This window comes from Bidens hawaiensis, unplaced genomic scaffold (genome assembly GCF_021521415.1).
Source record: "Bidens hawaiensis isolate Kalapana, Puna unplaced genomic scaffold, B.hawaiensis_p1.1 tig00006556_1, whole genome shotgun sequence".
Taxonomy (NCBI): Eukaryota; Viridiplantae; Streptophyta; class Magnoliopsida; order Asterales; family Asteraceae; genus Bidens; species Bidens hawaiensis.
The window spans coordinates 421,898-447,355 of NW_027491443.1; the positions used below are offsets into that span (position 1 = coordinate 421,898).

General features: G+C 38.4%; 1 pseudogene across 1 annotated transcript; it reads right to left on the reverse strand.

The window, feature by feature from the left end:
• Positions 1–426: 426 nt before the first annotated feature.
• Positions 427–6,326, reverse strand: LOC143632980 (putative protein phosphatase 2C 46; annotated as a pseudogene). Its single transcript, XR_013153605.1, has 4 exons — positions 5,894–6,326; positions 4,809–5,176; positions 3,654–3,890; positions 427–794 (listed from the first exon to the last, which is right to left on the reverse strand). The product of XR_013153605.1 is annotated as a putative protein phosphatase 2C 46 (transcript).
• Positions 6,327–25,458: the final 19,132 nt, after the last annotated feature.

Sequence of the window (25,458 nt, forward strand, 5' to 3'; positions counted from 1 at the left end):
TAATTCTAATCTTTGCGCTGATCTCTTTAAACTTGTTTTAATGTTGTTTTAAATTTAAAATTGTTCAGGTTACAAGTTGTAAACAAGAAATTTTGCAACAGATGCTAGTGACTTAAAAACACCTGATTACAGTTATTAGCATATCAGATACATGATCCACTTCAAACTATACTTACTCTTTTGGTCATGTTGCTAGGCATTCATCTACAGCAGAGTAATAGTTCTGAGTCAGTGGTAGTTGTCCGAAAAAACACCTTCCACCACCACAGCCGCCATATCGCCTTCAGCCAACCACATTTCACACTCACAGCATGACACTGTACACAAACTCTTGTCAAAGAACCAAAAAACGATTATGAATTCTAACACAATTTTACAGCATTTACACGACGACATAAAAACTCAAAAGATTCTAACTTTTTCAAGATTCTGCCACTGTTATTCTTTTATCCCCAACAAACCAAATAACCTCGAGTTAAAATATTACTTTGTACATCAAAGAATTAAAATTAGTCTGATAAAAACCGACCGGCAACTCAGCCGGTGGTGGTTGATAGTGGTGCCAATGTTTTAGCCAGCTGGTTGGCACATGCACCCCTTAAAGACAAAGTGGGGCCCTTCCATGAGCTCGCTCTACTCACTAGATTCGAGTCCATAAACACAACTACAACAGTGATGTCATCATGAAAATGACGCCTTACGCCCCTTTCGATTTTCTTTAAATCTGAATACCTCATTTCTCTTTTCTTTGCTGCTTCTTGTAATGCTGCTTTCACTAGCCTTCTAGCACTTCCCTGTATCATAAAAACAGGTCAAAATTAAACGCATAAAAGCAAGTTGGATAGTTCTATGTTTTAGAGGAGAATAAGATTGTAAGCGAGCTGAAAGAACACAAACGAGGAATGTTTGCATTCGTGTTTGTTTAACTTGTAAAACTACAGAACACGAACAATGAAACTAACAAAGGTTTCTTGTTCGAGTTTGTTTGTTAAAAAAATGATTGTGTTTATTTATGTTTATGTTCATTTGTTAATAGTATAAACAAATGATTCACAAACATCACGCCTGCTTGCGGTGCGCACATATAATGTATATATGTGTGAACCCTTGGGTGGGCAAAAGTAAAATTGCACTAATTTTGACGTTATTTTACTAATCACGTGAAAATAATGTTAAAAGTGGCGGAAGGTTAATCAGGTATCATGTGGTGGCGTTGATAGCCGAAAGACAAGGGCACATGCACCAATCAGCCGGTGTCCCGATGATTGAGTGTTATGTGTCTTATGTCCAAGGCTTGATTCAAAACTACTATCGAGCCGGGGGTCTCACCGGAAGCAGCCTCTCTATCCCTATGGGGTAGAGGTAAGGCTGTCTACATCTTACCCTCCTCAGACCCTACCATAGCATTGCTATTGGTGGGATATACTGAGTACGATGATGATGATGATGATGATGATTCACAAACATAAACGGACAAAAAATGAACATAGATGGATGTACATAACAGAGCGAGCACCAATTTATTGAGCCTAAAAACTAATAAAATAAGACTAAATTGTAAGATGTGATTGTTTTTAATTTCATACAGAAAAACTAATTTGTACTTGACCTGAATATTTAAAATGAATACATAAACGAAAAAAACTTAAAACAAACAAAAAGGTGGATGGATAAACATGCGTAAATGAACGTTCAAGAACATAATGAACAAATGAGACACGGTCTTATGCGTAAATGAACGTTCAAGAACTAAACTGTAGCATGTTCATTTGTTCAACTAAAAGAATAAATGTTCATGTCCGTTTGTTTATTAAATAAGCGAACATCCCGCCGAACTGTTCACCGAACATTCAGTTCGTTTACAGGTCTAAAAGTGAGTGTAATAACTTTAAGGCATTGGAATAATGAGTATCTTTCTTCCAATTCAATATGTTTGGTGCATCTTATTTTCATGAATACAAAATGTATAAATTGAATTAAACAACTGTTGATAAAGTTAAAGATCTAATTTTCTAATAATGCTTATGACGTGCTCTTATGCATGATGCGACGTCTTATGCAATTGACCAGTATTTGAACAATTTGGATTGTTGATTCCAATGGGTATGAAATTTTCAAATAAGAATGAACAAATCTGACCATCAACCGAGCAATGGGTTTTAAGTATTTGAATAAATTAGACCATCAGTTGAAAAATTTTACTAGAGATAATGACAATATCTTATCTGTTAATGAAACACAAGTTAAATACTTTCTATTATGTATTTTTTTAGTAATTTTCTTAATAACAAGCACATCACATAATTTTACCAGAGATGATGAGAATATCTTTTCTGCTAAAGTTTACAGCTTAACAAGTTAAATACAATCTATAATTATTATTTTAGTAATTTCCCGGTGTGCACGATACCACCATCATCGTGTCAGCACCTCCAACGATTTTGCCACTAACTCTTTTAACAGACTTAGCAAAATAAACACATAGGTTTAATTTTGGGTTAAGATGGATGTTTTAACATATCAGTTGAACTATACTAGGCTGTAAAAAAATTTGCAGTTGGGTTAAGATGTATGCTGAATAGGTGGACTAAAAAAGAATGCGGTCCGAATGAGCAGATTAAAAAGAGCACGCGGTGTCCGATTGGGCGGAAGGTCTTCATCTGCTCATTCGGTTAATAAGACCTTGCACCCATTCGGTTCTTTTCAGTCCGCCCGCTCAGATTCGTTACTTTAAGTCCACCCATTCACCAAGCATCTAAACCCAATTACAAACTATTTACAACCAGTATAGTGCAACTTCTATTTTAAAACACATGCCCTAACCCAAAACTAGACCTACGGGTTTATTTCACCAAGTCTAGATAATAGCATATTTTCAAGATTTGTTGCATTTTGGGGATACCTGGTTAATGGCATCTCTATTCACCGAGATCAAAGTTACAAGTGGTGCTGGAATATATGCAACAAGTGTTCACTTGCTTAAGGGCGTGTTTGCAACATCAAACTGTGATCATCGTTCAACCACTATCCAAAGTATCATCTAAGAATGTGAGGCTTAGTTATGTCATCAAATTATTTAAAAATAAAACCTAGTTATACCCCTCCCGTCTAGCTACTCTTATGCCAAAGTGAGTTAGCAAATACAGAAACACACACACATGCGCACGCAAACACACCCACATACATATATATATATATATATGTATACACATATATATGTATACACACACACACACACGCAGTTACGCAGCCCACCCATTTTTTCTTATATATAGAATAAACTTAACTTTGCATGCCAAAAGACTAATGAACATAATGTAAACATACTTAATGTCTTAACGATTAGTTCTAATGATTCCATGTGCATGGAGATGATGTTTAAAGTTTAAATTTTTATAACATGTCAAAACATTTGTCCTTTTCTTATGTTGCTGATATATAATATATTTCATATTATCGCACGCAATTATTATTTAATAATGAAGCCTAGGAGGTTATGAACACTTGACTATAATTTAAGCAACTTCTAATATGTTCAAGTTATTTCTGTTTTTGATGAATATATTTAATTTTACCATTTCACCAATTAGAGAGAGGGAGCATGCAAATGCCTAAATAAAAAAGATAACTTATTAGTGAAGAATGATGCTTACATTATTAGGGTGATTTTGCACTATATCAACCGCTTCCTGATTGCTAAGGTGCTCCCAAAGACCATCAGATGCAAATATGACAAACCGGTCTTCGGGTTGGATTTCATGCATCGAGACTGACGGATCCGACCTCAATATTGGCCTCCGAATAGGGTCACGAAGCCGAAATTTAGCATACAAAGGTTCCCTGTTGAATTCGGCTTTTTTGAGGTATACGTCACCTATAGATCTAGATATCTACAAAACAGTTTCAAAAACACAAGCATGTGTTACATCTACAAAATAATATACTCACACAGAAAACAATATTATATTATTATTTTTAATTTATACAACCGCTCACATTATTTTAGTTAGGCTTGTAAATGTACTGAACGTTCAATGAACCATTCGTGAACCGTGTAGTGGGAAGTTAGTTTATGTTTTTAATTTAATAAATGAACGAAAAACAAAATTTTTTGTTCATTTAGTTAAACGAACAAACATGAAAACATGTCCCGCATGTCCATTTATGTCCGTGAACGTTAATTTATGTTCATTCATTTAATAAAGTTTTAAGTTTGTTGGTTTACGTCCATCTATGTCCATAAGTTTACTTTTGTTTAAGTTCGTTCGTTTATGTTTCTTGATATGTATTTAAACTTTTTAGGCCTACTAAATTTAGTCTAGTTTTTAATAACTTAAGGCCCAACACATGGTTTTTCACATTACTTTTAACTAGTTTTTAGCTCAGTTATGTCTGTCTATTTATACTCTTAATGAACAACATAAACAAGCACAATCACATTCATTTTCTTAACAAACAAACACAAACAGGAAAACCATGTTCGTTTAATTGTTCATGTTCAATCATGTATTTGGTAGAAGTTAAACGAACGAATACGAACATGCACCTTTTGTGTTCATTGGCTTTGTTTACATGCCAAATTATATTCAACCATTTGGATTATCATTGTAACGGTATTGCTTTTTGTAATCATAAATTATGCACTAACTATTTAACTAGCATCAGTATTACAACAGAGAAAAATATGCTTCCAAGTCAAACTCATTATTTTGGGCAAAAATTTTTCCGGCCCAAAAATTTCAAGCCGAAACGATAAAACTGAAGCTTAACGGTTTTCGAAAACTCAAAAATCAAATTTACGGATTTACCTGAATAAGACCCTTAACATGCCACACATTATGTTTCAAAACTACAATTTGAGGATCATCAGGATGCAAAGTATGAAGTTCTTGTCTAATCGACTCAATGCTGGCATTATGTTCGGTTGATAATTGGATTGCAATAACTTCCCCGGTAGCTTTAACAGCTCGCCCCGAAACCGCACGCGAATCACCGGCATTTGCAATGTAAAGTGTCCCATTACAAATCACGCCAACCAAACAACAAGATCCAACTGCAGCCAGTTGCGGTTTGACTGTCCATTGTCGAGCAACAATTGATAAAAACCCTTCTTCGGTTGCCTTAAATGCTTTTTATATAACATCTACTGACATTGACTGTTGCTCGGAAGTCAACCCTGAAAAATTACAAAAACCCATTTCAGTTATATGAAGATAAGATCAAATTTACGAACGAAATCCCGACTCGATTTTGTGAAATGAAGATCAAATTTACAGAAAACCCAGTTCAGTTTTATGGAATTAAGATCAAATCTATGAAAAAAATCAAATTTGACTTTTTGAAATTCCTATCAGATTTACAAAAGGCAACAATAAAATTTGGTGACATGAAGATAAATTTACATTAAAAAAAGGGAAAAAAACAGTTCAATTTTATGAAATTAAGATTAATGTTACAAAGAGCAAAATTCGGTTTTAGGAATTTAAGATCAAATTTACAAAGAACCCATTTCAGTTTTATGATATTGTGATAAATTTACAAAAAAAAACAAACTATTCAATTTTATCAAATGAAAATTAATTTACACAAGATCCCAATTCAGTTTTATGAAAATCAAATCAAATTAAAAAAATTCAATTTTATGTAAATAAGATCAAATTTACAAATCAAATACAGTTTTATCAAATTATAAAAAAGCTCAATTCAAGTTTAGGAAATTAGGATAAAACTTACAATAGAAACCCAATTCAACTTTATGAAATCAAGATCGAACCTTACAAAAAAAATCAATTAAATTTTATGTAAATTTTAAATAAGATGAAATTTACAGAACACCCAATTCAATATTACAAAATTAAGATCAAATTTCATGGCTTTGGTTCATGAGACTCACTTTTGAGATTCTGGAAAAGATGATCATTGATATAACGGGAAGTTTCGGGCCCACCATGACCATCATAAACTCCAATAAACGTTCCAAACGGGCCAGAATCTTGACAGCTCAACGATCCCGATTCAATCTGGCTCTGATCCTCTAGTAACATATTGGCTTGAACCACTGCCATTGAGAACTCACCGGTCAAATGTTGACCAATGTCTTTATACCAAAGAAGCCCTTCTTGTCGGCCCGTTGCATCCGAGCCCGTGTAGCGGTCCGATGGTCGCCAACAGGCTTTTAAAAAGTTTATCAATTTTGATAACATCCCTCATCTCAATTTTCACCACAACTTACCACTAGTTTCTCAACATCCAAAACTGGATGTTAACACTATAAAACCCACCCTAAACCTCTTCAACAAGTTATAACCTTTTCGGCTCCCGTATTGCTGCGGAGCACAAATTAGCTTTATTAAGCTGGATCTTTAAAAGGGCATGCAAAATTAGAGGTCAAAGTCAAACAAGGTCAATCATAGCAGTTAACAAGGTAAACCTAAAGTCAATCATAGCTGGATCTTTGGAAGCCATTTTAATCACTCAAAAATTTTATCGAATTTTTCGGAAATCGACAATTTGTCGGTTAAAAATATCAATTAAAATGAATTTTTATAAATTAATGAATAAGTAAATATTTTTATGAAAATCTACATATATTAATTAGTGAGTGTATAAATCTTTAATTCCCAAATTACTACATAATAAGATCACAAAGGCTAAAAACTAAAATCATGATGACCAATTAAGCTGGAACTTCACAAAGTCAAATCATAGCAGTCAACCCTAAATCCTCTTTGGTTAACATAACAAGAACAGTATGAAGAAAAGTATAGAACGAAGATCCAAGACTTACAGTTGCAGGTGTATGTCTAGTGGTAAGCTACCGATTCAAAACAGATGAAGATCTGAAGAACCCAGGTGGGTTAGATCTGTAGATCGGTTAAAAATCCAAACTCAGTACATAAGTATTAGACGTTTGTGTTTTTGGGAGAGAGAGAGAGAGAGAGAGAGAGAGAGAGAGAGCAAGGAGAAATGGGAAGAAGATAAACATTACTGGAGAGCAGGCTTTTTTCATTTTCTATTTATTTATTTATTTATTTATTTATTCTTAAATTGTCTAAATAAATTCCATTGGCTGACTACCCGGTCTGGTTTGCACACTTTGGACCGCCCGGTTTTTGAGGCAGAAATAGTGTTAGCTGTGGTCAAATTATTGGCTCGGTCGTCGTTCATTAGTAATCTCGATGAAGTAGAGTATGAGAAAGAAAACATAAAATAAAATAAGATAAGTTTTCTGAAGAGATGAGTGTTTCTAGAAGCATAAATTAAAAAAAAAAAAAATGAAGAAAAATGAAGTGTGGTAACGACTATGCAGGAAAGAAGAAAATTTAGCTTATTTTTACAAATGAACACGTTTAAAGAAAATAAGTGTAAAACAAAATTAGAGATTGGACATAATTTTAAAGAACGAGGTTAAAGATAATTTGAGAATGTGTATACATTTTTTTAATAAATTTTAAATGTTTAAATTGATTGCAATGTTATTAATTATAAAGTTTGGTCCGGCTGGTCAACTAGTTGACCAGTAAGAAGACTGGTTCGTTAACCGGTCTACTCACGAGGCTTTAAAACCGACTTCCTAATTGTCACACCCTGCCATGGGGCTGGATCTTTCAACGACAAATTGGTAGCGGGTACAGAGTTATGGAAGGTAAACTATAATTTGCTTTATTCAATTTTTTTCAATTTGCTAGGTTTGAAAGCTAGGTCAATGTGACATTCGTGACAAAATCAGGTATACCTTAGTAGTTACATATCGAGTAAACGATTAACCGTTTATTACGTAACGAACGAACGAATAACCGAATGATACTCGTTATGACCCGGATATCTCCAGGGGGCTATCTATCAGTGATATACGTATATTAGAAGCTAACATATTAATATTATGGCCATGGTATATAGAAAACCAGTTTAAACGAAAAGTTTCTCGTTTAACAATACGCAATGACTTAAACGCGAACGATAATACCAAAACAGGCATTGTATCATCCGTCAAGCCAAAAAAGACTTACAAAACACTTATTCGAGATGTTTTAAGCAACTCGTGAAAATATTTTGAATTTTTACAACCAAATGGTCTGTTTTATTAATTTACAAAAATATGGCCGAAAAACATTCGCTTTTGCGCTGTTCGTCACACCCGATCTATTTTTCTTGCCAAAAACCAAACCCGAAATAAATTTGGACTAGGGATTCCACGCATGGCACATAAAATAGCCACATGAGGGGCCTAAGGGGACCCTCTCCCCCCCAACATGCAACCGCCAAAAATGGGGAACCCCCCCCCCCCCCCATTGATATTTTTTCTGTTTATAAAGTCTTCCAAATACATCTAAAGGCCAAAATATCTTTACTTAGCAACTGCCTCACCCTGATATTCATCTTTCCCATCAACAACCTAAGGTAAAAATTAAATTTTGATGAGTTTGGAGCTTGATTAAACTTGTTTGCATACCTAAGATTATGGTTTGTGATGTGTTGTAAAACACACTTATTTTCCGTACCTTTTATCTACGTTATTATATTATATTTTATGTATTTTAACTTGTTTTATATAGGTTTTACATAGTTTTGATTATCTTGTAGGCAAAGGGTTAAAAGGAAGAAAAACCGAGCTTCTTTAGCAGTTTACGGACCTTTTACGCATACGTTTTCAAGTAAAACTCAAAACCCGGCCCATATGCATCATGGAAAAGCCAAAGCCCTACATTATTTTAAAACATAAAAAAGAAAAAAAAAACCCTAAGGAGGCTAGTTGGGTTCCGATCGCAGAAGGCAGCCAAGGAGAGGAAGAGAAAAACTTTTTTTCGTGTTAGGGTTGGGACTTGTGGCGGCTAAGGAAGGAAGAAGGAGGCAAGAGCAAGCCTCGGGAACGTGTCTCATCACTTTTATAGCCAAGAGCAGCCCCGGAATACCTACATATCCTTCCATTATTAACATTGTTCATCATCTTTATTGTTTTTGCTAAATTGATACATAGTTTTGCAATTACTTGAAAGATTGATTTGTCATTGATTAGTATTGATTGTTGAATGATTTTTGAGATGATTGGAATGACGTATAAGATGTTTTTATTGAGTATTTGCTGCTGTCCAAAAAGTATGCTAGGCTAATCTTGTCGGTTCTACCTAGGAATGATGATTATTGTTAGGTTTTGATGAGTTTATTGGATTGTTTGATTGATAGATGTTAATTGTTATTGTAAAGTTTGATTTAGACAGGAAATAGGTTGTGTTTAATGGCTGGAAAATTGGTTATTTCATTGCTTAAACCCCTTGTGTCGGTTAATTAGTTTTATATTGATTGATCGGTGCTTGCTTGATTCTAGACTTTGTGTTTAGGGTTTGTTTGCGGTAGGTACAACCGTAGGGTTTTGCTACGTGATTATTTGGTTAAAGTACAGCGGTTAGGCACCTTCTTAGAGACCGAGAGGTGATAAGGAGTTAGGGTTGTCTCATTACCTTTGCATGCTAGAATAAGGATTGCGCGAGAGTGAGTTCGTTTCTTGTCCGGTTTAGGTGTTTTGAGCGACTAGTTGATCTATTTTGGTTTAAGTTAGATTGTTCCTCTATCCTTGGTTGTGTAGTATTCATTACCATTAGGGTCGAGTGTTGGTGAGACCAAGAGGTGAGTCAACATTAGAACACGTTAACGATTGTTTTCCCGGTTTGGTTGTTTTAGCCGATTTTGAGTAGTTTAGGCTTGTTGAGTGAGACCGAGAGGTAATCCAGTGAGCCCGAGCGATCCGTAGTCGTGTCATCTTTAGGAACCGGTGTCTTGATATCATCCAATCCATTTACTTGTTAGGCCTACAATTTGATTCAAACCTAGGTAGACGTTTTTCTCCATCCGAAGTTAACACAGTTAATTTGTCGTTAAGTTTTCTATTTTTGGTAACTTTTTTCAGTCAGTCTAGTTAGTCCAGTTAAGTAATTAAAAATCAAAAATCAATTACATATTATTCCTAGGTACACTTGCCGGTTGTGTATGGTTTTAGGATTTTCGTTTTATATTTAAAGCTTAGTTGTGAGGGTCATTCTTGTAGGCATATCCGTCGCACATCAAGTTTTTGGCGCCGTTGCCGAGGACACGGTTTTAGGCATTTTGAGAGCAATCCGAGTTAGGACTTACCTTTTGTGCTACTTGTAATTATTTTTGTTTTGTTTATTTATTAGGATACTTTGGCTTCTTTTATTGATTTGTATAGTTATATGCGACAGACTCGATCTCGTGGACCACCTGACACTGAAGCATTTCCCGAGCCTAAGAGTGAGTTTCGTGAGAGACGTCGCACCGTTTCACCATTATCTACTTTATCATCCGTTGGCATTTTATCCTCTTCTCATAGGTTTTCCGACTTCGACGATAGGGATAGGATCATGTGCGACAATCCACCACCGAGGAGGACAGTTGCTGACCGGGCCCGTCCAGCCAATGCTGGCGCGAGATCCAGCATCGCACCACCCACCATTGGAGTTAACGCGAACTGGCAGATTCCATCGAACATTCTGAATACCATTTCTCATTCTGCTCAGTTCCACCGGTTACTTCACGAAAACCCGCATCATCATCTCACTCGTATCGCGCGTATCTGCGATACTTTCCATCTTGCCGGCGTATCCGAAGACGCCGTGAAACTCCGCGTTTTTCCGTTCTCGCTCATCGATAAAGCGAATCTGTGGCTCGAGTCCCTCCAACAGGGCTCCATAGCTACTTGGGCTGCCATGCAGACCCAATTTCTTGAGAAATACAATCCTCCAGCTAAGACCGCTCGTCTTCGTAATCAGATTCATTCTTTTCAGATGGAGGACACCGAGAGTTTCTACAAGGCATGGGAGCGTTTTAAAAATCTTTTAGCGTTGTGCCCGAACCACGACTTGCAAGATTGAGCGGTTGTAGAGAAGTTTTTTAATGGAGTGACATACGTGACGCAGAACATGCTTGACACGGCGGCGGGAGGAAATTTGCTGATGACGAAGGACCCGGATGAGTGCGTCGCTTTGTTTAACGGGTTAGCTATGAGTGGATACCAGCGACCACCCGCCAAGGGTGGTAAGACGGTCGACTCCATATCACGCGGCATGCATTCAGTGGACACGACCACCGCGCTCACAGCACAGGTAGAGGCGTTAGCGCAGATTGTGAGGGACTTGCAGACGAAGAGCAAGTTGTGCGAGATATGCAAAGGAGGGCATGATACCGTTCAGTGCCCAGTCAGTTCGCAGGAGGAGGCCGTAGACTATATAGGAAATCCGAACCGAAATCCAAATTCTTTCAATTCTTATAATTTGGGGTGGAGAGGCAGTCAGAATTCCAACTGGAGGAGCAGCAATCAGTCCGGTTTTCAGCAGTGTCAGAGTCTATTCCAGGATGCCAGTGAGGGAGCGAGCAGTGGGGAGAAGAAGCCCACTTTGGAGGACATGATGGCGCAGCAGACGCAGATGTTGTTACAGCTCATGACACGAGAGGATTCCCGACATAAAGAGACGCAGGAGAAGTTTCGCGAGCACGAGCAGTTCATGAGGAATCAGAGAGCGTCGATTCAGAGTCTAGAGCGGCAATTGGGAGAGATAGCGAGTCGGTTGAACGAGAGGCCGCAGGGTACGCTACCGAGTAACACCGAGCAAAACCCGAAGGGATTCGCAAAAGCTGTGACGACGAGGAGCAGTGCAGGGGCACCAAATGAGCCCGTGTTTCAGTAGAGGTCTAGAGGAGGAGTAGTCGAGGAGCCTGCAGTAGTTGTAGAGAGCAGGTGGATGAGGAGATTCAGATGGAGTCTCCACCGGCCCAGGTGCATCAGAGGAGCAGCCCAGGGAGTTCAGCACAGGCCGAGAGACAGCAGCTACCGAGCGAGCCACCGAGAGTCTACAAACCTAGAGTACCATACCCCGGGAGACTCCGTAGAGATAGAGATGAGGAGCATAACTCCAAATTCCTTGATCTTTTGAAGCAGATTCACCTTAATATTCCATTCCTTGAGCGACTGACTCAGATGCCTAAACACACGAAGTTCCTTAAGGATATTCTTTTGAAAAAGGAGAAGTTAGCTGAGGTAGCTTCCATCCCTTTGCGTGCTAGCTGTTCTACTGTCTTACAAAGGAAGTTACCAGAGAAGATGGCCGATCCAGGTAGTTTCACGATTCCCTGCATCTTGAGTGATGATATGGTTATTCATGCGCTGGTTGATCTTGGTGCAAGTATTAATCTCATGCCATATTCCGCATATCGCAAGCTGGGTTTGGGCGAACCGAGGCCTACCAGGATGAGTATCCAGCTTGCTAATCGTTCTGTGAAATACCCTCGAGGGGTGGTCGAGAACATGCTTGTTCGTGTCGACAAGTTCATCTTCCCGGTGGACTTTGTCATTCTGGACATGAACGACAATGATAATGTACCGCTTTTTCTTGGCCGACCATTCCTTGCCACTGCACAGGCGTTGATCGACGTCTGCGAGGGTAAGTTGATTTTGAGAGTTGGGGATGAGAACATCACCTTTGACGTTCGACAGTCACTTAAACACCCCAAGTCTGTTGATGACTCCTTGTACTTTATTGATACCATCATGGAGCATGTTGGGGAGTTTTTCAGCCAGATATGTGGAAGATCTACCTCCGACACTCAGATTCTCGATAGGGACATTCCGGAGATTGAGATGGTTTCCATGACCGATCAGTCAACGGAGGATGACACCAAGTTACATACCCCTGAGTCTGAAGTGCCTGCTGGGATCGTACGAGACGATCCGCTGGACCGACCTTCCGTCGAGTGTCCCCTCCCTTCCTTAGAGCTTAAGGATTCGCCTGCCCATCTGGAGTACGCGTTTTTGGACAAGGAAAGGAAATTGACGGTTATTATTGCATCTGCTTTGACGGAGGTCTCGAGAGAGAGATTCTTGAGGGTACTTCGAGAGCACAAGGAGGCCATTGCATGGAAGATTATCGACATTAAGGGTATCAACCCTTCATTCTGCACTCATAAAATCTTCATGGAGGATAATTTAAGATCTGTCGTTCAGCTGCCGCGGCGGCTTAATCCGAAGATGCAGTAGTCGTGAGGAATGAGATCATCAAACTCCTTGATTCGGGGATCATTTTCCCCATTTCTGATAATTCGTGGGTTAGTCCAGTCCAGGTGGTTCCTAAAAAGGGTGGCATGACTGTCGTCACCAATGAGAGGAACGAGCTCATTCCCACTAGGACTGTGACCGGTTGGAGAGTCTGCATTGATTACCGCAGACTGAATGATGCCACGAGGAAAGACCACTTTCCTTTACCTTTCATTGATCAGATGCTGGAGCGTTTGGCAGGTCAGCAGTACTACTGCTTCTTAGATGGTTTCTCCGGGTACTTTCAGATTCCGATTGCCCCCGATGACCAGACCACGTTACCTGCCCATACGGAACGTTTGCCTACAGACGTATGTCGTTTGGACTGTGTAACGCTCCAGCCACATTTCAGAGATGCATGGTGGCTATATTTCATGACATGATCGAGGACTCCATGGAGGTGTTCATGGATGATTTTTCTGTGTTTGGGAGCACTTTCGATCAGTGTCTCTCCAACCTTAAGAGGATGTTAGCCCGATGCATTGACACCAATCTAGTCCTTAACTGGGAGAAGTGTCACTTCATGGTACGCGAGGGCAGTGTTTTGGGGCATCGTATTTCGAGTGCGGGAATAGAGGTCGACCGAGCGAAGGTCGAGACCATTTCTAATCTTCCCCCGCCCACTTCTGTGAGATCCATCCGGAGTTTCTTGGGTCACGCTGGGTTCTACCGTCGGTTCATTAAAGATTTTTCTAAGATTGCGAGACCCATGACCAAACTTCTAAAGAAGGATGCCCCATTTTTGTTTTCTGAGCATTGTATCGAGGCGTTTGATCTTTTAAAAGACAAACTCGTTAACGCCCCGATCATGATTGCTCCCGACTGGTCGCTTCCCTTTGAGTTGATGTGTGATGCGAGTGACTTCGCAGTCGGAGCGGTTCTTAGACAGCGGAAGGATAAACACTTCCATCCGATTTACTATGCTAGCCGGACTTTGAATGGTGCACAGGAGAGTTACACCACCACCAAGAAAGAGCTTTTAGCTGTGGTGTTTGCATTCGATAAATTCAGGTCCTATCTTGTTCTGTCCAAGACGATGGTGTAAACGGATCATTCTGCCATTCGTTATCTCTTTAGCAAACAGGGTGCTAAGCTACGCCTTATCCGATGGATCCTGTTGCTTCAAGAGTTTGATATTGAAATCCGTGATAAAAAGGGGGCCGGGAATGTGGCGGCCGATCATCTTTCGCGTCTTGAGGGAGCTAAGTTAGGAGAGCCAGGGGTCAAGATTAATGACCATTTTCCGACAGAGAGTCTCATGTTTGTTTCAGCTCAGGATGAGGGTTTTCCATAGTTCGCCGACTTCGCGAACTATCTTGCGGACGGGTACTACCCGAAGATGTCTTACCAGCAAAAGAAGGAATTCTTTGCTATTGTTAAGTTTTACCTGTGGGACGACCCGTATCTTTTTCGTATAGTTGCTGACCAGTTGATCAGGAGGTGCGTGGACGTTAAGGAGGGATGGCAGATTCTGAGCCATTGCCATGTTGGACCGATAGGAGGTCACCACGGTGCGAGTTTGACGGCGAAGAAGGTATTTGATTGGGGTTTTTATTGGCCTTCGATTTTTAAGGATGCGCACGTGTTTGTGAGGAGTTGTGATCGTTGTTAGCGTGTCGGCAACATTTCATCGCGAAATGAAATGCCCCAGAATGCTATTCAGGTTTGTGAGGTTTTTGATGTGTGGGGCATTGATTTTCATGGGACTGTTTCCATCTTCGCATGGGAACAAGTACATACTCGTGGCGGTAGATTATGTTTCGAAGTGGGTTGAGGCCAAGGCCTTACCCACTAATGATGCCCGAGTTGTACTCCGTTTTCTCAAGAGCCTTTTTGCTCATTTTGGTGTCCCGAAGGCATTGATCAGTGATAGAGGTACTCACTTCTGCAATGCGCAGATAGAGAAGGCGTTGCGACGCTATGGGGTCACCCATCGGCTTGCGACCTCCTACCACCCACAGACTAGTGAGCAGGGTGAGTAACCGGGGGATCAAACGTATTCTTTAGAAAACGGTTGGTTTGAATTGTCGGGATTGGTCATACAAGTTGGATGATGCGTTGTGGGCCTTCCGTACAGCCTACAAAACTCCGGCCGGTTCCACACCGTTTCGGATGATTTATGGGAAGGCCTGCCACCTGCCTGTTGAGTTAGAGCACCGTGCTTCGTGGGTCCTACAGAGGGTCAATTTTGATATGTTTGCCGCTGAGAGCACTCGTTTCCACTTGTTGCACGAGTTAGAGGAGGTGAGAGATCACGCGTACGCGCAGTCATTTAGGTACAAGTAGCGGACGAAGGAGCTGCATGACCGAAAGTTGAAGGGGAACAAGCAGTTCAAGTGTAGGGATCTGGTCTTACTGTATAATTCCCAGTTGAGGTTATTCCCGGGAAAGTTAAGATCCCGATGGTCGGGACCGTTCATGGTCACTGAGGTTTTCCCATATGGCACAGTCGAGATAGAGGATAAAGGCAGGAAATTTAAGGTGAACGGTCATAGAGTTAAGCACTACATTAGCGAGCCGATGGCTGATCAGACTGTCGAGGTATTCTACCTTGACTCGCTCACCGAGACGTAGACGTGCTGGGTGCATCACTCGGGACATTGCCCCGAGTTGTAGAGTTTGCATTTTTGTTATTTGTTTGCGCTATCTGTTTTGTATATTTTTGCCTATTTCAGGATGTTCCGAGATGAAACCGCTTGTACTCAATCTCCATTCGAGTCGGTCGATTTAAGGGGTGTTCTACTCCGCAGTTAAGCGTGCTTGGGCGAGAGTAGTACTAGGATGGGTGACCCCCTGGGAAGTCCTCGTGTTGCAACCCACTTTTTGCAACTTCTTATGTTTTCTACATGGATACAATGCCTTTAACTTGCAGAAATTCCAACATCAGTGCCATTCGCCAATATTCAAGATAAAAAAAGTGTGTATATATATATATATATATATATATAATAAAATTAAAAAAATCATAAAAACCAAAAACACAAAAATACATTTATTTCTTTATGCTTTTGTTTTCTGTTTTGTACACCGCTACATGAGAGCGATTTTGAGCTTTTGCGGGTTATATCATGCGCATGGTTGCTACGATGGCGTTTTGGAACAGGTTCTTCCGAGGTTGCGGCCGCGAATGAAATGCTATACGGTCGCCGGTTACTTCTCAGCTATTGAAGATTCTGCACACAAACCAGGGGAGTAACTCGTTCTTTGTTTTATTCTTGTATATTATATATATATATATATATTTTTTTTATTTTTATTTTTATTTTTTTTTATTTCTTTTCCTTGTTCTCATCAAGGACGATTTCGTTCTAAGTGTGGGGATGAGATTTATTTTACTTAGTTGTAGAAAATTTTTGAAAAAAAAAAATTTTGAAAAATTTGGAAAAACTTAGTCCCTTGAAATTTGTTTTCTCTACGTTAAACAGGAAATGATATTATTACCGAGTAGTGGTTATTATATAAATTCTTGGTGTTTTCAATATATATATATATATATAATAAATAAGAACAGTGTCCATTAGACCCGCACGTAATGTATGGCAATCGAACAGTTTAGACTCAGTAATCGATGTGCTGGTAGGCTCAGTCTTTGAGAATGAAAGGGCGGCGGTTTGGTTGTTGACCTAATTGAACCTTTTAAATGGCCTGACTTTAGTGGGAAACATCTTAGGGTTTTGTTTGTTTAACTAAGCCCGTAACAGGACTGGAATAAAAGGCCAGGTTATACTCAAGCCTCGAGTTATATAAAAACCTAATTTTTGTATACGTACTTATATGTATAATCTTATGTATACGTATCTATTCCTGCAAATAGCAGAAGACAGTTTTGCTCGGCCCTTTGTTGCGCGGTGGCGCAGACCTGAGCCTTGATGTAGTCTGTAATATCGTCCAACATGGTGGACTTTTCAAAAAAAAAAAAGAATTTTACGAAAAGCCAAAAGGCAGCAAGAATATATATATATATATATATATATATATATATTTCAAATAAAAACCACAATGAAGTAAACTACTGTCGGTCGATCAAGGACCAAGCTAGAGTATATAGGTTTTGCGTCGAAAATGTTTTGATCATGTAGCAATAGGTTTAAGTCAAGTTGGGGTGACTCGGTCCGGTAAAACCATAATGGAACTTGGTGAGGTGGCGGCAGGGCTTTCAAGTGTGGGTCCCGCTTAGTCATACAAACTAATGAAATTGTCACGCCTTATTTGCCTCGGTAAGTATTGGGGGTATGGGTTTAAGTGGACAGCAATACCGGCAATCAACCTGATCTAGCTTATTAGGTGAAAGTTGGAAGAAATAGTTGGGTAATGGGTCACTTGTTCTGATACTTAAAAAAAATATATTAATAATAACAATAAATAAATAAAACCAAGAGTTGTCCGTTGAACTCGGTTATGATCCTGTGTAGTATTCTTTTTCAGGGACGAAAAAGTTTTAAGTGTGGGGATATTTGATGTGTTGTAAAACACACTTATTTTCTGCACCTTTTATCTACGTTATTATATTATATTATATTTTAACTTGTTTTATATAGGTTTTACATAGATTTGATTATCTTGTAGGCAAAGGGTTAAAAGGAAGAAAAATCGAGCTTCTTGAGTAGTTTACGAACCTTTTACACATACGTTTTCAAGTAAAACTCAAAACCCGGGCCATATGCATCATGGAAAAGCCCAAGCTCTACATTATTTTATAACATAAAAAAGAAAAAAACACCCTAAGGAGGCTAGCTGGGTTCCGATCGCAGAAGGCAGCCAAGGAGAGGAAGAGAAAAACTTTTTTCGTTCTAGGGTTAGGACTTGTGGCGGCTAAGGAAGGAAGAAGGAGGCAAGAGCAAGCCTCGGGATCGTGTCTTATCAGTTTTACAGCCAAGAGCAGCCCCGGAATACCTACATATCCTTTCATTATTAACATTGTTCATCATCTTTATTGTTCTTGATAAATTGATACATAGTTTTGCAATTACTTGAAAGATTAACTTGTCATTGATTAGTATTGATTGTTGAATGATTTTTGAGATGATTGGAATGAAGTATAAGATGTTTTTTATTGAGTATTTGCTGCTGTCCAAAAAGTATGCTAGGCTAATCTTGTCGTTTCTACCTAGGAATGATGATTATTGTTAGGTTTTGGTGAGTTTATTGGATTGTTTCATTGATAGATGTTAATTGTTATTGTAAAGTTTGATTTAGACATGAAATAGGTTGTGTTTAATGGCTGGAAAATTGGTTAATTCATTGCTTAAACCCCTTGTGTCGGTTAATTAGTTTTGTATTGATTGATCGGTGCTTGCTTGATTCTAGACTTTGTGTTTAGGATTTGTTTGCGGTAGGTACAACCGTAGGGTTTTGCTACGTGATTATTTGGTTAAAGTACAGCGGTTAGGCACCTTCTTAGAGACTGAGAGGTGATAAGGAGTTAGGGTCGTCTCATTACCTTTGCATGCTAGAATAAGGATTGCGCGAGAGTGAGTTCGTTTCTTGTCCGGTTTAGGTGTTTTGAGCGACTAGTTGATCTATTTTGGTTTAAGTTAGATTGTTCCTCTATCCTTGGTTGTGTAGTATTCATTACCATTAGGGTCGAGTGTTGGTGAGACCAAGAGGTGAGTCAACATTAGAACACGTTAACGATTGTTTTCCCGGTTTGGTTGTTTTAGCCGATTTTGAGTAGTTTAGGCTTGTTGAGTGAGACCGAGAGGTAATCCAGTGAGCCCGAGCGATCCGTAGTCGTGTCATCTTTAGGAACCGGTGTCTTGATATCATCCAATCCATTTACTTGTTAGGCCTACAATTTGATTCAAACCTAGGTAGACGTTTTTCTCCATCCGAAGTTAACACAGTTAGTTTGTCGTTAAGTTTTCTATTTTTGGTAACTTTTGTCAGTCAGTCTAGTTAGTCCAGTTAAGTAATTAAAAATCAAAATTCAATTAAATATTATTCTTAGGTAGGTCTTGTCTAGGGTTGTAAACATTAGCGTTCTTTCGTGTCGACGTGTTCGATTCTCGGACTTCCTAGGTCTATACTACCTGCGATCGGTACACTTGCCGGTTGTGTGTTGTTTTAGGATGTTCATTTTATATTTAAAGCTTAGTTGTGAGGGTCATTCTTTTAGGCATATCCGACGCACATCAGTTTGATTAGTAAAAACCGAGATTAACCATTTAAAAACCTTCAAAATGATCCAAAACATCTTTTGATGCTAAACATGGTTAGAAATCTGAATCAAATACTTTTTTTTCGCCAAAAACATGGATTAGGTGGTTTAAATCGCGTTTTTACTGTTTAAAAACTCGATTTGAAATCTTAACCGAAATGCTTTGTTTCAAGTCTTGATGATTGATGTTCTATGCTTGATTTTGTGATATATGGCCCGTAGATACACTAGCTAGATAGCCAAGAACCCGGAAAGTCGAGAAAAGAGCTTAAAAACCCGGAAACCGCAAAGGTACTATAAGGCCCCGTTCCCGGTAACCCTACTTTGGAGTTGGATTTACTCATAAACACAATTCTAAAATCAGAGTTAATTTAAACTTTCGCGGAATAATTTAAAACTTTAAACATCACATTACAAACATTAATTTTTGTCTTAACATACAAATTGTCTTTTCATAACATAACATAAAATAGACATGACACTTCTTCATAGATGTCAGTCTCTTTAGCTCGTGCCATGTGTCCCTCCTCAAGCCAGTTGCCTCAACCTATCTGCCTGCGTGCATACTTAAAGTTAGCTACGCTGAGTGAGTTCTAGTTAATCAATTTAACATACACTACATTCCTATCCTTACTCATACGCGTCCAAAGGTACGTATTCATACCTTACTTTGCTATTACTTCTTTCACACATACTTTATATACATGCATACGTACTTACATACTTTCTTTCATAAAACCCTATGGTATACCATAAGCTATTCTATCTTAAACATCTCAAATATTATATGGGTCTGATCCCTAACATCTCAGATATTATAAGGGTCTGGTCCCTATCATCTCAGATATTAGGAGGGTCTGGTCCCTATCATCTCAGATATTATGAGGGTCTGGTCCCTATCATCTCAAATATTATGAGGGTCTGGTCCCTATCATAAGCACATACTTTAGTTGTCTTATGTATATAATATTTACATACACATTCATTCACATAACCATCATATAGTAATAACATTCAATGCATGATCATACACGTATCATATACATGTCACTTAAGATAAGCATTTTAACTGCCACATAGGAGTATGCACACATCCCCGAAAATATAAGGAAATGGGGCTAGAACTCACCTGGAGTCGGTTTCTCTCACTGTTAGTGGTAATGCCCTTCCTTAGTTATGCACGACTAACTGTACAATACATTACACGTGTCAATTATCCATTACTACTACTTCCTACATCTAAGTTAATGAAACTCTCAACTAACGGGGGTCCGGGGGCAGCGCCCCTGGTAGCAGGGTCTAGGGGCGGCAGCCTCTAGCAGGGTCCAAGGGGCAGAGCCCCTGGCTGGGGTTGAGCTGAACTGGGAGGAATTTTATTTTCATTAATAGGTCCTTTAACAAAAACGTATCATGGCTGAGCGAAGCGAAATACCCTTTTAGCTTCTCATGGCTGAGTGAAGCGATATACTCGTTTCTTTTCTCATGGCTGAGCGAAGCGAAATACCTGTTTCACTTCTCATGGCTGAGCGAAGCGAAATACCTTCCTTTCTTCGTTTTTATATTTTAAAGCCATTTTACTTTGTGACTCTTCCTCAGGACCTAATTTTTACACTTTTTCAACTTTCGACACATTCTGACCCCATGCACCTGATCCTGAACCCACATGTCTCATAGTCCAAACGCCACCTTTTTATCTTAAAGTGCACCCGAGAGGTTATAACTTACTAAGTTTATATTTTTCTTACATTTCACAACCCGATCTATCATTATATCTGTTTGCATGCCGATTCTAACCATAAAACTTAACCATTTAAATCGAAACTTGCCTTTTTCTTCGGGTTCGAGTTCAGATCCGGACAATACGTAGATCTGGACGTGATTCTTGTTATTTGATGATGTCTACACACGAGATTCTTCCTCTTTTTACACGGATTTGGATCTGGAATGTAGAGAGAAAGTGTGTGTGTTCTTGAGTGTGTGTGTGTGTGTTGAAAGGTAACAAAATGGTGAAAGGGTGGAGGGGTTAGGCTTTATATAGGGGGCCATGGGCCCCACAACCCACTCACAATTCCAAATCCAAATATTAACCAAACACTTAATACACGACTAACTTAACGACACACAGTTAATAACAAAACTTTCCGTCCTTTATTATTTAACAAAAGTCGGATGTTACAGGTACTAACTAAATACTCGTTTAGGGGTTGCTTGTGTCTAGGTTGTGGTGTGGTTGTTTTTAGCCTATGAAATTTTGTAGGGACATCAGGGATCATATGAACGAGTCCCTGTCCAAATTTGGGAATGTTTGGATAATTTGAGAATATTTAGCGATTTTATAACTGTTTGTTAGGGTTTATTTGGGACAAATAGTTAAACTGCTTGAAAAATTATAGAAATTTATGGAGAACTCAGGTAATGCATCACAAGGTCACACATAAATTTTGGGGTTAAATGGAGAACCTATTCTGGATTTGCGTTTATTCGAGTTTTAACAAATGTTTATGACACAAAAAGATATTTTGGCAAAATAGTTGAGTTCTGGAACTTTTAAAGGGATCTTTAGAAGCCATTTTAATCACTCAAAAATTTTAGCAAAGTTTTCGGAAATCATTTGGTATAAACGGGCGATTTATCGGTTAAAAATATCAATTAAAATGAATTTTTATAAATTAATTAATAAGTAAATATTTTCAAAAATATTTTTATTAAAATCTACATATATTAATTAGTGAATGTATAAATTTTCCTAATTTAACAATAAACAACTAATTAGTTGTGTTAATTTGAAAGTTAAACAAATACAATTCTGATAAAAACTGACAGAATTGTGATTAACGAACCCACTGGAATATCAGAACATCAAGAAGGGTCAAATGTCATATTTTGGATTTTGTGTAAAACAGAACATTTTGTGAGAAATTCGGACAATTCGGATGAATTGTGCCCATTTTCTCCAAACCAAACTGTATAAAACGGAAACGAACCATGTAGCGAATCCAGACATCCAAACTCTGAATTTTCTTTATAAATTGAATCATTTTATCAATCGACACGTTTACTCATGTTTTTGTGATCTTACCTATTTTTGAAACTCGTAAACGACCAACTTGGCCCAGCACATGAAACGGTGAAACTGAGCCAAGTTCGATTTTAAACATTAGACATTGAACAACATCACAATCTAAGACCGCTGACATGTTCTGGGCGTGACAGCGATACCCAGACTAGATATACAGCCTAATTCCGTATGAAGGCTGTATTAATATAAAAATATTAAATATATAATACCGATTATAGGAATCGAGTTGTAATGAGCTATACGGTGATCTCCTAGCAACCGCGATCTTCTTTCTAATGTTAAAGACAATCAAGGGGGATATGTAGCGTTTGCTGGAAGTTCGGGTGGAATGATTACGAAAGAGGGCTGAATCTCAAATGATCGTATTATGTTTGAGCGTTTTGACGTGAGGTCGAAGACTCACTCAAAAATAAACCAATTACAACTAATTAGATAGCAGTAAGTGGGTGTCGAACACAGAGAGTTTGTGGAATGTGTGTTTACCAGTAGCTTTAACAAACTATGAAACTAAACTAAAATTGAATAAAAAGTAAATTCAAATTTGATTGTTTGGTTTTTAGATTAACTAAACTGAAATAAAACACTTGTAAAACAACTATTAAGATTTTTAACTGATTAAACGAAAGCGATCATCTTAGATTTTAGGTTTAAATCAACACTAATGTTCATGCTTACTAGAAAGAACCACATAGACATAGTTCATATTTGATTACTTGTTTGTGATAAAAGAGAACTAAGTACTTGGATTAATATAACGCAATGTTGTTACCCGATAATCAATTAACTAATTTTCAACCTTAATTCCTCCCATGATATCTCGATTGCCAATGGCACCAAGAACGTATGGAGATTATGATCAAACAAAAGCAACAATTTACAACCAATTAATCAAACACGATAACAACTAAACAAACTCTACAAAGTCATTATTCTAGAAATCAAAGCATAACATAGTGTATCAATTCAACCTTACATCCAAGATGATCAACAATAGAGTTAGCCACTCATGGTTTGATGGATCATCATAACTTTAATTGTCTTAATCATAAGAATCAAACACCGAATCTAATGATTAGAATCACCAAAAACAATGTCTTGGACTCCACAAATCGCCCCAGGGTCGTCCCAATTGAAAGATAGATGAAAAGACCAGCCAAATCGGCCTAAAAAGTGGCCTAAACAAGGCAGTTACGAGTTAGACCATGGTCCACAGTCAACACCGTGGCCCATGGTGCAGTTACGGTGCCCAGAATGCCACGGTACGGTGCGTTCTGTGGGTTTTTGTGCCAGTTTGACCGTGGCCCACGGTCAACACCGTGGACCACGGTGGAGCTCTTCCTCAATTTATTGTTTTCTTCATATCTTTCTTGTTTCAACTCCATTTTCTTCGCCATTTTGGCCCACATTCTCGTAATTTCATCCTCTACGTCCTCCTACGTGCAAACATATTCCATGAAATTAAGTTTGCTAAGCCAATGCATTTATATCTTTTAACTTGCTTAACGGCTTCCCTACAAGTCACTTGTCACATTCCCACACTTAACTGTTTCTTACCCCCAAGCAACACTTCAAACAACAACTGCTTTTAAACTACAACCACCATACCTACCAACAATTCCGGTTTAGTCAAGGTCCCAAGTCATACCCTATTCCCTCGTTACTATAGGTTGCACTAGTATACTTGATATTATATTTAAACCATAGAATTCTAATCAAACCTAACATGATTTCGGTTTTTACCCACACATAACACACCTCCACACATTAACTCTCTTCTTGGTGATCATTCTCATTTATTCAATCATAACCAATTCTCCTCGCATACGCTTGTACTACTGTCAAATCTCCAACTATATAAATGCTTTGACACAAATGCAAATCAAGAGGACTTAAAACGGGTTATAATGGGGCTTGGTGTAAGGATATGGAATGGGAAATTGAAAGTAGCTTAGGTGATCCGATCCGGCTTATTACATTAAAACTAAATAAACAATAAAATAAACGACTATATACATTACTAACTTGCATCACAAACTCGATACACACTACTTTGGACATTGAATCCCAACTTTTTCTTTTTTTTTTCATTAATTTTATTTATTTTTTTATTTTACTTTTTTTTTTGCAAACAAGCATGAAATCTACTACTCTCTATTGATTAATATCAAAACAAATACAAATATAAAAAAATACCTACTAAGCCGGATTGTCTCGCAAAAAAACATCGGGGTTGATCGAATAACAAGAATAGGTCCAATAAAGTTTTCTAAGGGTACCAACCCCCCGCCACTCTCATTGCCCACACTCATATGTGTAATGTATGAGACCCAACCCCCAAAACCCACACTCACGCTCATCCAGATGAGGCTTAAACCTAATTGCCTCTATCACTTTTGCACTTATGCCAAGCTAAGGTCTCGAACTGCATTGATCACACAAGTTCTAACGGAGAATATCAAATTTGTCTCCAATCTTCACTTTCTCAATATACAAGTGTATCCAGACATGTTATGTAAGTTATTTTACCGAAAGCATGCTAACCTTGACTAGAATACTAAACAACCTCATTTCTAAAACAACTAGGCACTTGTCCATTAGGGAATTGTGACCATGAATAGGGACCAAAACCTTACCCCACCATCTTACCACTTTCCGGTTTTCTTTTAATTTTAAAATGTATTTTCTTTATAAAAATTTTGAAAACAAAAAATTCCCCCATCCCCACACTTGGGATACATTTTCCCCAATGTATGGCTTGTAGAGAATAAAACAAAGACATTACTAATTAAAACTCCACTTCCATTCATAAAAAAAACCGTGTTGTCCCCAACATAGTGTCGAAGAGAAATTCATAAGAATTTCCCCACACTTGGTTTTTACTAAGATGGTAACTTAAAATGCCATTAATAACAAACAAACTAGAAATTATAAAGCAAAATAAAAATAAAAATAAAAATAAAAATATACAAAATGTACAATTACCACCTTTTTGAAACTTTTATGACATTCAAGGTGGGTTACTGGCTCACTCCCGTGCAGTCTTCTCGTTATAAGCACGCTCTTTTTCAATCAACTGTTGCCAGTCTTCCGGCAAACCAGGGTCGGGCCTGAACATCCTCA